Source organism: Lynx canadensis, chromosome B3 (assembly GCF_007474595.2).
Source record: "Lynx canadensis isolate LIC74 chromosome B3, mLynCan4.pri.v2, whole genome shotgun sequence".
NCBI lineage: Eukaryota > Metazoa > Chordata > Mammalia > Carnivora > Felidae > Lynx > Lynx canadensis.
Genome location: NC_044308.2, coordinates 54,964,849 through 54,978,634, shown reverse-complemented (window position 1 = coordinate 54,978,634; position 13,786 = coordinate 54,964,849).

Below are 13,786 nucleotides of genomic sequence, written 5' to 3'. Positions count from 1 at the left end.
GCGGCTCCAGCCAGCCTCTCGGCCTCCCGGACGCCGCCTGAAAAGCGCGCCTGAAAGCACCCATGTCCCGAGCGGTTCGAAACCCCGGAGCCGGCTCGCTGGGTTTATTTTTTTTTAATGGCACGAAAGGCGCGCGATGCGCGCTTGAACGCCCCAACTTCCCTGACTGCCCTCTCCGCCAAGCCGCGGGGCTGGAAACCCGCCGCGCCGTCCCCGGCCGGCTCCGGGCGCTGCCACCGCCCCCCGAGCATCTGACGCGGAGCCCGGCACCGGGAGCCCCGGGCCAGGAAGCTGTCAGGCAGGGGAGGGCCGGCGCCAGCTGTGGACGTTCCGGGACAGCCCCTCACCCAGTCCCTGTCCCTGCCCTCGGCGCGGCGCAAACGCAAAAGCCTCCGTGGCTGCAGCTCCAGACCCCGGTGGCCGCCCGACCCCTGTCGGGACCCTGGCTGCACCCACTGGAGAAGCGGCGGCTCCGGCTCCCGAGGCGGCGGCGGCTGTTCCTCGGTCCTGCCCGCGGCAGCCGCTGCCCCGCTCCGCCCGCAGCTGTCCCAGCTGTGGCCGCCTGTCCGCCTGTGGCACCCACAGTCTCTGCCGCGGCTCCCGCGGCCCCCTCCTTTCCCCACCTCTTCAAGTATCGTCTGCGCAGCGGTTTCTCGCGAGAGAAATACTTTTTTAAAAAAAAGAAAGAAAAAGAAAATGACACCCCCTCCTACATCCCCCTCATCGCCACCCCACCCCTCGGCCCCATCCATCCTCCCTTTCCACTCCCCTTTGCCAGCCACCGCCTCGGCGCGGGGGCCTCCCTCGCTCGCTCGCAGGATTAGCGCAGCTGGGAGGAGACAGAGGTGATCAGGTTCTGCCCGGCCTGGGATTTTTCGTTTTGGGGTGAGGAGCTGGGGGGATGGCAAGAAGTGGAGTAGCGGTTTAGCCCTCTCTGCCGCTGGGAGGTCTAGACCCGAGATTAGCCTCTCCCGTGATCTGGGAAGCCCGGCCGGCGCGGAAAGCTGTGCCACCTGCACCAAGAACGCGCGTTGGAGACGGCGGCACCGGAGGCCCCGGCGACCCCGGCGCGAGAGGAGACGCGTCCTGGCTGCCCGCGCCTCCCCGGCGCCGCCTCACTGCTCCTCTCTGGCCGGGCGCGCAGCGGAGACCCGAGTCCGGGAGGCTGGGGCAGGGCGCGTCGCGGGGCCGCGGCACAGGGAGCTGCAGGGGCTGGTGTGCGGTCGTGGAAGGGTTCGCCGCCGCTGGCACATGCCCCCTGGGCGTCGAGAGCCCACTCGAGGCAGCTCTTCTGAGGCTCACTTCAAGGCACGCAGGATGAATCCAAGATGCTCCAAGTGTCTGAGTGCGAGTCCTCTGATTCCGAGGCCTGTGAATGTTGCAAGCTGAGATTTGGGATGGGGGTGGTAAAGGAATGGTCCTCCTGCCCAGCCCACAGCTAAGATTGGGCTTCTCCTAGACAATCCTAGCTCACCTCCCCAGACACACACACACACACACACACACACATACACACACACACACACACACACACACACACACACACACACACACACGGCTGCCTTTCCAGGACGAGCAAGGCACAGTGACTTTGGAGAATACAGTATTTACAGCATCCTTATGTAGATAAGGCCCAGTGTTCCTTGTACATTATAAAGGCTTCGGAAGGCAGGAAATCGCACCGTGGGCCCTGGCGGCTGGAACTGGAGACCCCAGAAAATCCCCGTGTAGCAGCCACAGCTGTCAAGCCAGAAAAAAAAGAACTCAGCACAAACAGGAACCTTGTTGAAGGGGGCTTTCCTTATTCGCAACTGTTTGTGCCTAGATAATAGGGTACAAGGACCTGGGCAAGTTATTTAACTACTTTCCGATTGTAAGATGGAAATAATAATGTTGACCACGCAGAATTATAATGGCGATGGCAAGTGTACTTAAAGATGAAAACAGTGAAACTGTCAAAAATATGAGTCCATTTGAAGTCATAGTCCTAGAAGTATGTGGTCTACTTTAAAGTCTCACCTGTAAAACTTCTCTTAGATTAATGAATTGGAGGCTTGGTCACACATCCTTGATTGAGTAGAGGAGATCATTCATCCAAGATGTATTTACTGAGCACCAGCTATGTACCAATTGGTGCATGATTGAACCTGGCTTCTTGGTGAGCAAGGCAGAAATGTTTGTTTTGTTTTCTTTCGTTTTCCCTCACAAAGCAGAGTCTACAGGGAAACTTAGCTTGAAAAAATAATGACCCAATTGTTAAATGCAATGAGGAAGAAATACTGGATGCTTGCTTGGAGGATATATAACAGAGGTACTTCACCTAGGTTGAGACTGAACAGGGAAAGCTTTCCTGAGGAAATGAGGTTAAGTCGAAACACGTAACTCGACTTACGGTAGTAGCTCTCAACCCTGGCTACACAGTAGAATGACCTGAGACCTTAAAATAAATCTGACACCATGACCCAGCCCCAGGAGGTTCTGCTTAAATAGCCGAGAATGGAGACTTAACGTGGGCATTTTTTAAAAGCTCCCTAGGTAGGGAAAGGTAGGGGAGTTTTTCAGACTGGAAAAAGCATCTGTGCAGAGGAACCATGGCTCAGAGAAGCAGGGCTGTTGGAGATCCAGGAAGGGCCCACAATGCTCTGAACTGTTTTGCACCCTCTGGAGAATCTGGAAACTCTGCCTGCTTTCCCTGCACTCCAGCAACATGTGAGACACTGTAATCTCTCTTACAATCTTGTGCTTAGTGACATGTTGTACAGCAGCAACTGAACACAGGCTTTTCTAAGGCTTTTGCCCACAAAACAAAGAGCAAACCCTGGTGCCCTGCAGGCTCCTTTCCAACATTTCTGAACATTTCTATTATGTACTCCTAACTCAACCCCAAAATGCCTTCCAGAGTTTCACCTCTGAGGGAGAGATTTACATTAAAGCTTGCTTCTTGCCTTTGCCCTTCTTTAAAAAAATTTTTTAATGTTTATTGATTGAGAGAGAGAGAGAGATGTTTATTTTTGAAAGAGAGAGAAAGAAGAGTAGAGGAGGGGCAGAGAGAGAGAGGGAGACACAGAATCCGAAGCAGAGCTGTCAGCACTGAGCCCGACATGGGGCTTGAACCCACAAACTGAGATCATGACCTGAGCCGAACTCGGACAATCAACCTACTGAGCCATCCAAGCGCCCTTGCCTTTGCCCTTTTTGTCCTCCTATATTGTTTTTTTTTTTTTGGACTCCTCCTTCAGTAGAGCAAGAACTTTCTACTTCCTTTTTATATTGGTTAGGAGCTCTGTGCCCCACAAACTCCCCTTTTTGGGACTAGGTCTCATGGCTTAACCATAGGGATTAAGAGAAAAAAAAATCCTGATCATTGAAAGAGAAATGCACTTTTAAATAGGTAAGAAATAGTCCCATTATCTAGGCAATCAGCATATATTAGAGCAGCATGTTACCAGTAATAAAATTCAGTATGAAATACAGAAAATCATATCTTTGCAATAAGATTTTTCTCAATGCCTGCTGATTCAGGAGCCACCTCTCATTAAACTTATCACAGTTTCTAACACTGGTTGTAAAATAAGTCAACAAGCTAGAATTCCCTTCTTCCTCCTCCTCATTTCAAAGAATTCTACCCATCGTAAGTGAACCTGCTCAAATTCCTCAAATTCATGAGGAATTTTTGCTCATGATTCTCTTGTTCAAACTACATTGCACCCAACTTAATCATTCATTTCATAATGTATTAATTATAATACATAATTATAGTATGTATGCGTATGTCAAGCACTATGTTAGGCATTGACAACTAGAATATTTATATATTGTTTTGGTGAACTATAATTTTTTTCTGCAATTGCCATAATTATTGTATTCTCTGTCCTGAAAACTTAGAAAAGATAACTACTTTGTTGGCTTTGTTTGATCAGTTAGAATCTTCTGGCATTTTTGCTTCCAGACCACTCCCCTTACTTTATATCTACTGAATAAATATCTGTGTCAGCAGTCTCTGTCTATAAGAAAACTAACTCTGGACAATTTAAACAAAAAGAAATTGCTTAAAGTATTATCAGATTATGATATGGCTCATTGAATCTGACTCTGGAATAAAATGGGAACCAATGCAGATCTGGGTAGATGCAGCAGAAACAAGTGGAGAAACCTATTCAAAGTAATACCGTTTGGGTGAATAAATTCCAACCATTTTGATCCTTCTGCCATCCCTCCTAGGGTTCAAATTCAAGGCTAGGTCCCAATTGGCCTAGCTAGTTTAAGGAACCTGCCCACAACCCTGGCCAGGGGATGATGAACATCTTGATGTACTGTCCTAACAAGATGCATGCCATGACCAAAACACTATTACCAAAAACTGGGGGCACTGATACTTGTCACACACACACGCGCGCACACACACACACACACACAATGTCCAGATGTCCCCTGCACAATCTCAAGAGCTTTCAAGGATGTTCTGAGTAAACTGAGATAAACTATTTCTAAGAGAATAAGAATACTCTAAAATCAAATTCTAGGTCTTTTAATGAAAACTAAATCATTACTTCATGAAATGAGTTAACTAAAGACTCTCATGTGGTCCTAATTCCTTCCATTGATGGTGGCACATAGATCTTTAATAATACAACCAGTTATATCATCAAAAACTATCTTTGGGCATTGGGGTGGCTCAGTCAGTTAAGCGTCTGACTTCTGCTCAGGTCATGATTTCATGGTTCATGAGTTCGAGCCTCACGTCGGGCTCTGTGCTGACAGCTCAGAGCCTGGAGCCTGCTTCGGATTCTGTGTGTGTCTCTCTCTGTCCCTTCCCCACTCATATTCTGACTCTCTCTCTTAAAAATAAACAAACATTTTTAAAATTAAAAAAAAAAACTAGCTCTGGAGTGTTGAGTGTTATACTGAGTGTTGTAGAATTTTGAAGTTACAAAAATATAATGCATATATGATAGCTAGCAGAAATAATACCTACTTATATCAGAAAACAATACCTAATCTCATAATCTCATTTAATCCTGACCACAATTTTATGGTAGATTGCAAAAGATTTCCTATCATCTTTCATCAAGAAGTAAATACTATTTCCCAACCCTTTGAACCTGAGCTGGTCTGTGGCTTCCCTTAACCAATAGAAATATGGTAGGAGTGACATTGTATGACTTCCAAGGCTAAACCTTAAGAGACCTTGCAGCTCCCTCTTTTGCCTTGAGATGTTGGTGCAAACGTTGGCCTGAGATGGCCACACCTTAAAGGAGTAGGGAATGAAAAACTATGTCTTGGCTAACTAAGTTAACACCCTCACCAAGCTGCCAGCTAAATGCAGCTACAAATGTGAGCCCAGTAGATCAACAGAAGAATTTCCCAGTGAACTCACAGAATAAATGTATCATTGTAGTTTTAAGCCTCTTAATTTTTAGGGTGGTCTATTATACAGGAATAGGTAACTAATACAAACTTATAAGGGAAAATACTTCTGTCTCCATTGTTAATAGATGAATAAGCTCATATTCAGAAACGTTAAGAAACTGGCTTACATTCCAAAAACTAGTCTTAGAGGCAGGGCTAGATTCAGAACCATGCCTCTGACAATAAGTCAAGGGTACTTTTCAAGTCATCACTGCTGTCTCATCCACCTCCCACAGAAACCTCAGTCAAGATCTGGGGTTGATGTAAATGGGAGCCACTCCCAGTATCCATAACACATGGTATTACCCATACTAATACCAAGTCTTCTGGGAAGCTGACATTTCATTCCCTGCGCTTCACTGCAGTCTGAATCTACACGGCATCCTGTTTGAGAGCACCGTTTACTCCATGCTGCAGTCACTAAGATCTCCCTAGGAAATGGAAAGATCATAACAGCTACCCTGCCTCTTCCCTCAACTTCCCTGCCTCTCTGCTTTGGTTTCTAGCTCCTCCTCACATCCCATCCCACGGAACAATTCCTTGTACATAGCGGGTGCTCATTGCATATTTGTGAAATGAACAGATACATACATTAACTTCCTTTCAAGATGGCGATACGATGGCCACTTAAACACCTCACCCTATTCTTCCTTATCGCTCTGTGTATGGAGGAAAGCCTTAAGGCTCTCCAGCTATTGATGGAGCCCTGCCATGTCCCATTGACTGTGCTTTAGTTGTTCCATCTTGCAAGGTAATATGGATGAATGGGTCTTGGCTTTGAAAAAGAAATGAAGTCTGCTTGTTGGCAGACTACCTCTATGTATGTCCCATTTCTTTTTATTATTATTATTGTGTAGCTCATTTATTCATCTAACCAATTTCAGTTGAAAGTCAGGCACAATGTGCCAGCCACTATCAGAAGCTGGCTATTCAACTGTGAAGAAGATGCCATATCTGCCTGTAGGAATCACAAGGTCTAGGGCATTGGAGACCCTTATGGTGACAACTACCATTTACTAAGCCTGGAGTATGCAAGCACTGTGTTCAGTGGGAAGTTAGTAATGTTATTCCCATTTTACAGTTTTAGAGAATGTGAGGTTTAAGGAAGAGCAGTTTAAAATGACAATGATATTCCTCTTAAGGAAAATTTGTACATGTTTTTGTCTATATTTATACTCAGGATCCTAAAATGTACTGCTTCAACATAAAATTCTGGCTTTGTGAAGGGGGCGGAGAGTGAAAAAGAAAAAAAAAAAGCTTAAAATTTGTGCATGCTAGAGAAGGAATACAATTTTTTTCATTTTAATTATTTTCAGAGGTTTTATTTATTGTAGCAATATTTTAGCGACTTAAAGAAAAGTGTATTCTTTGGAAGTATCTTCCTATGATCCCACCTACTAACACAATTTTTTTTTTTTTTTGCTTCCCTCTCTAGTCTGTGTCCATATGGTGCATTTCACAGAGTCTAACCAAGGTGTATATGTAGTTTTTTGTTTTTTGTTCTGCCAAACAGGGAGGAGAATTTGTTCAACACTGTGGTGTTTAATCTTCACATTTTGCAGACAGGGTTCCTGGGTGAGGCTTGCCGAGTTGTACTTCTGGCAGAAAGCATGTGCAACTGTTAAATTATGTTAGTGAAATAACTTTCATTACCTCAATCCCCCAAAGCAAACAGTTCCTCCCCACCCAAAACAAAAGCTCTGGTTCCCAGACTTCATTTCATTTGTGTTTGCCATGAGTTCTGTGACCCACCCTGGTATTCCCTGTCATTTTTTTCTACCAGACATAACAGATACCAGCCCAACACAGAGGGGAAGAGAGAAAAGGCCTGGACAGCAAGAAAGGACATAACATTGTATCCATCACAAATTAAAAATGCCTTATCTCAGCTACATCCAACAGAATTAACCAAACACCAGCTCTGGGCTCCACACTACGGTAGACCCTGCAAAGGCCACGATAAAGCGTCAGCACTGTGTCCTCCGGGAAAAGTTACACCCTCCCTCAGAAGGGAGACATCAAGTGCCTATAGTAGAAGTCAGCAAACTTTCCATTAAGTGATAGACACTAAACATTTTAGGCTCTGTGGGACAGAGAGGCAAAAGAAAGTAAATTTCCACAAAATTTACTGACAAAAGTTAATATTTATAGACACTGAATTTAAATTTCATGTAATATTCACATGAAACAAAATACTACTCTTCTTTTGAGTTTTTCAACAATCTAAAGATGCAATAGCCATTCTTAACCTACAGGCTGCATAAAAACAGGCAGTGGGATCAGATTAGCCCCATGGGCCGTAGTTTGCCAACCCCTGAGGAATAAGACAAAAGCAAGCACAGAAAATGGCTGGGGATTAGCCTGCAAAATGAACGACACCAGGACAGAAGTCCAGAGAGGTGAGAGGTGCGGTGGGGTGGGGTGGGCTTGTCCAGTCAGGAAGACTTAATGGAAGGGATGGGATTTGAGCAGAGCCTTTAAGGGAGGGTAGGATTTGGCTGCATAAAACAGACTGGGAGAACATTCCAGCAGAACCGATGAGCATGAGGCAAAGGCACAGAGGGAGGAAAGATCATGGGCCAAAGGAGCCCTATGAGGTGTTTCCCCATCCTTCACTGTGACACACCTCTAGCTCTCCAAGGCTTCTGTGACACACCCTGGGCCGGGTGCTTATGAAGGGGAGGGGTCCCGTGGGCCTGTGGGAGGAGGCCTTTAAATGACCATGATTAATCATATTATATGAATATTTACAGTATTCATCACCCAAACTTGTTGGAAACACTGAGATCCATCAGATCTGTAGTTTAAAATTGACAGAGGACAAACACACGAGGCTTTGTTTCTCTTCATCAGGAGAGTTCCAGGTTTCAATTAGTCACCTATCTTAAGGAAGTTCAATGGACAACAAGCTTTCCTCAGGATCTTAATAATATTCTAATCATACCAGGAAATGCCACATGGCCTAACCCAAGTTTCCATGGCCAATCTCAAAGTTTTAACCAAGTTAGGAATGGCAAGTAGCTTTCCTTGGTGACATTTACCTTTTTCTACATGTTTTTGTTTCTACTTGCAACTTGAATTTTCTCTAAGAAGTTAGTAATTCATGGATACTAGTAAATGGTAGATACCTTGAAAAAAATGTTCTTCCTGGATGACTTTATCTATTCCCATGATTTCACCTCCTGCTCATAAAATGCTACTAATTCCCAGATCTGTATCTCCAGCCCAGATACCTCCCTAGAGGTTCAAATTTAGCAGTCCAAGTTCCTGCTGGGTGTCTCCACCTCATCCTCCCACAGGCTGGGCAGCAGCCTCCAAGATCACCCCCAAAGATCTCCACCTCTTGGTACTCACGCCCTGGGGTAATCTCCTTCCCTTGAGTATGGGCTAGACCTAGTGACTCACTTCTAGCAGCTACAGGGTGGCAGAGTTGATGAGATGTCACTTCTGATATTAAGTTACAGAAAGACTCTGGATTCCATCTTTCTTGCCCTTTCTTGCTCTTCTGCTTGCTCATGTTGCTGGAAGCCAGCTGTTATGTTCTGAGCTGCCCTATGGAGAGACCCTGTGGCAAGGAACTGAGAGACTCTGACAGCAAGGGAAGACCTAAAGCCCTCAGGACAACAGCTCCGGATGAAGCCACTTCTACTAACAACCAGGAAGACCTTGGAAGTCTTCAACAGAGACTACAACCCCAGCCAACAACTTGATTGCAGCTGTGAGAGACATGGATCCAAGACACACAGCTAGGCAGTACTCACAGTGAGCCACAGAAACTGAGATAATAAATGTGTGGTGTTTGCAGCCACTAAGTTTTGAGGTAATTTATTCCACAAAAATAGATAACTGATGCATCAGCAAACTTCCTAAACCTGTTCCTACCCCTAAATTTTCTGCTTCCGTTGCCAAGATCACCATGCATCCACTCACCTAGGTTGACAATAGGTTTGTCAGACACCCTTCATTTGTGTTTCTTATATCTACAAAAGCTCAAATGCTTTCATATTTTTCAATCACAATAGGTATGGCTTAGTAAGCCGAAAATTGCCTTCTGTTCCATTTGGAAATCAAGCTATTTGTGCAACATAACATGCTGCAGCAGGAACTTGCTGTATTTCTATGTGATTTTCTGCTAGCAACAATATTAATGACATCATACTAGATAACTTTCCACAGATAACCAACCCCTGGGAAGTGTCTAGAGTGATAGAATGGGAGAAGGGAGAGTCTGGGAAAGTCTAGAAAACAATGCCTGTAGCTTGAAAGTCAACCACAGAAATAGGGAAAGAACAAGCACGGATTAAAAGACAGACGTGGGTCCTGGTCTGGTCTATGCTACCAATCTGCTGTGTCCTTGGCAAGTCACTTGCCTTCCAGGAGCCTCAATTTCCTCTTCAAGAAAATGAGGGGGTTTATATTTCAATGAAGAGCAGAACTATGGATGGGTTGCTTCAAGTTGAACTAAGAAGCTTGTCAAACTTCAGATTCCTGTCCCTGATACTCACACCATGCTGATTCATAGGTCTGAGATGTGGCCTAGGTATCTGTATTTCTAAAGCGACCAGCTCACTGAAGTATATCCAGGTATAGAAATCCTGAATTTGATCCTCTCAAAGGAAATTTACAATACTAATGTTATAATTACAAGGCAGTTTATACTGTATGCAAATTCTACTTTGTACGTACTTTCTAAAACATACAAAAAATTAAAATTTATAGGATTATTTTGTATGCATGCATATATATGTAAAGGGATTCTGTGCACAATTTCCAAGGTATGTGGGGTGGGGCTTCCCTTACAAAACCAAGGAGCAGTTCTTGGACCCCAGCTAGGTATCCTACAATGCAACCCAGTTCTGACATTATCTACCAGAGATAGCATCAGATTCTACAGGTTAAGGACTCAGTCTCACGAGACTGCCCTCCACTTGAGATGCCAATCACATACTCATGTTGTTATCTGTGCTTCTGACTAACCGGCTACAGACTGTAAGTTCCAACAACCCCCTTCTTGGGTTGTAGGTTAAGGATCTCACTCAACAAGACTGCCCCCCTCCCCTTCAGATGCCAATCCTAAGTCCAGGTTGTCACCTGTACTTCTGACTGAATGGCTATAAATCAGATGTTCCCATGACCCTCCTTGGGTTTAATTCATCTGCTAAAGTAGCTTACAACTCAGAGAAACATTTTACGTACCAGATCACAGGTTTATTATAAAGCAGGTAACTTGGGAACAGCCAGATGGAAGAGATGCCTGGGACAGGAGGAAGAGCTTCCATGCCATTTCTGAGTGCACCACTCTCCCTAAATGTCAACAAGTTCACCGATCGGGAAGCTCTCCAAATCCTCTCGTTTTTGTGTTTTTATAGAAGCTTCATTACATAGGCATGATTGACTAATTCACTGGACATTGGTGCTTGATTCAACTTCCAGCCCATCTCTTCTCCCCAAGAATCAGGGGTTGGGACTGAAAGTTCTACCCCTCTGTTCATGGTTGGTTCTGCTGGCAACCAGCCCCCCATCCTTAGGTGATTTCCCAAATACATTCATTAACATAAACCCAATGGTGGTGGAAAGGGACTTGTTATGAATAACAAGACACCTATTTCACCTTTTTGGCTCTGAAGCTTTTCAGGAACTGAGGAAAAGAGGCCCAATATATATAACAAAAGGTGCTCCCATTGCTCTTATCACTCAGGAAATTCCAAGAGTTTTGGGAGTTGTGAGCCAGGAACTGTGGACAAAACTCAAATATATATGAGAAATATATTTTGGTCACCTGAATGACAAAATATATATTTCCTATATATCATGATATTACGTATTTTTCCCATTTTATCTTCTTCCAAAACCCTAATGGATCTTCTTACATAGTCACTAGGACACATCCACCTCATTGGAATACCCACCAAAGACTATGACAGGTCTGTTGGAATTGGGTGAAGAGAGGCACAGAAGTCCAGAAATACCAAAGACAGGTTAGCACGTGGATTTCTTACATTCACAATACTGCTTGGTATTGCATGGGATAATGAGAAGTAAAAGATATTGTCCCAAAAGAATTTACAGACTAGATAAGAATGTGTGTGGAGGGGCACGTAAGAGTTAGCCCTTCTTCTCTGAACCTGAAAGCCAAACTCCACAGTGTCACACTGTATCTGTTCAGGCTGCCATAACAAAATACCATAGACTGGGTGGCTTGGGTAACAGGCATTTCTTTCTCACAGTTCTGGAGGCTGGGAAGTCCAAGATCAAAGTGCTAGCCTAATTAGCCACTGTAGAAAACAGTACAGAGGTTCCTCAAAAAATTTAAAATAAAATACCATATAATCCAATAATTCCACTACTGGGTATTACCCAAGAAAACAAAAACATTAACTCAAAAGACACATGCACCTCTATGTTTATTGCAGCATATTATTTTAAATAACCAAATGATGGAAGCAGCCCAGTATCTATTTTCATTGATAGATGAATGGATAAAGATGGGGGGGGTGTTTGTGTGTGTGCATATATATAATACATAAATATATATGCACACACACAATAGAATATTACTCAGCTATAAAAACAAAGAATGAAATCTTGGCTTTTGCAACAACATAGATGTACCTAGAGGGTGTAATGCTGAATGAAATAAGTCAGTCAGAGAAAGACAAATACCATATGGTTTCATTTATATGTGGAATTTAAGAAACAAAAACAAAGAAAAAAGAAGAAAAAAAACAACAAAAAAAACCCACCAGACTCGTAAATGTAAGAACAAACCAGAGGGGAGGTAGGTCGGAAGATGGGTGAAACAGGTGGAGGGGATGAGAGTATACTTACCGTGATGAGCACCGGGTGATGTAGGGAAGTGCTAACTCTAGATTGTACACCTGAAACTAATATAACACCATATGTTAATTATACTTGAATTTAACAACAAGTAAATAAATTTTTTACCTGAAACTAATATAACACCATATGTTAATTATACTTGAATTTAACAACAAGTAAATAAATTTTTTAAAGTACTAGGATTCTTCCTCCTGGAATTCTTCAGCCTATCTCCCTGTCCACAAGCCCTTTGTTGGGTAGAGTTATTTCTCCTTTCTCTCAGCTTCTCCCATGTGTTCCACAAAAGGAAAGGACCAGCCTGGGATCCTCCTTCAGCTAAAAGGTGACACGGTGTCATAGTTATGTCTAATATAATATTTTTAACTCGGTACACTAAGAAAATGGAACTAACAATATACAGCAGTATATACTTATGTACTAAGTAGGTAGAGAATTGGAGTTCTAGATATTCAGAGGAGGAATTGAGAGATCTATGCCAGAGAGGCCATGGAGAAAAGAAGAGATAAACCAAAGGTAGAAAACTTGGGACAGTATTTTACAGATAAATAGTAGAGCTCTTCTCTCCTATGGGAAAAGGAACTCTTGTACAGGGAGGACCAAAGACAGGGAAGTATACAACCTGTTTAGAAAATGGACAAAACCAGGTGGCCTATAAAGGGGGAAAAGAGTGAAAGACTAGATTAGGAAGTGAGACCAGAAGATTGAGGACTTCAGGAAATATCCTCATTAAAGAATATAGAGCATAAGGGGAACCTGGATGGCTTAGTCAGTCAAGCTTCTGACTCTTGATTTCATTTGGTCCAGGTCACGATCTCAATGTCCTGAGATCAAGCTCCACATCTGGCTCCATGTTGGGCAGGGAGCCTGCTTAAGAATTCTCTCTCTCTCTCTCTCTCCCTCTGTCTGCCCCTCCCCCTATTCACTCACTCTCATACTGTCTCACACAAACACACACACACACACACACACACACACACACACACACACAAAGGGAGAGAGACAGAGAGAGAGGGAACATAGAACAGGGGAATGACATGATTTAGAAAATGAATTTTTTGTCACCATGCTGAAGGGAGTGAGGAACAGAAATCTTTTAAGAAAAGAGGTCAGGAGGGGCGCCTGGGTGGCGCAGTCGGTTAAGCGTCCGACTTCAGCCAGGTCACCATCTCGCAGTCCGTGAGTTCGAGCCCCGCGTCAGGCTCTGGGCTGATGGCTCAGAGCCCGGAGCCTGTTTCCGATTCTGTGTCTCCCTCTCTCTGCCCCTCCCCCGTTCATGCTCTGTCTCTCTCTGTCCCAAAAATAAATAAATGTTGAAAAAAAAATAAAAAAAATAAAAAAAAGAAAAGAAAAGAAAAGAGGTCAGGAAGCTAATGCAGCCTGTGGGTCTCAGTATTGAGGATGAGTTCCAGGGATGTGGCAGCACACATGAAACAGAATAGAAAAATTACTGTGTGATTTCATGGTAGAGCCATCATGGCCGGGTAAATGATTGGATATGAAAAACAACAGACAGGTGAAGGTGAAGACAACAGTGAGA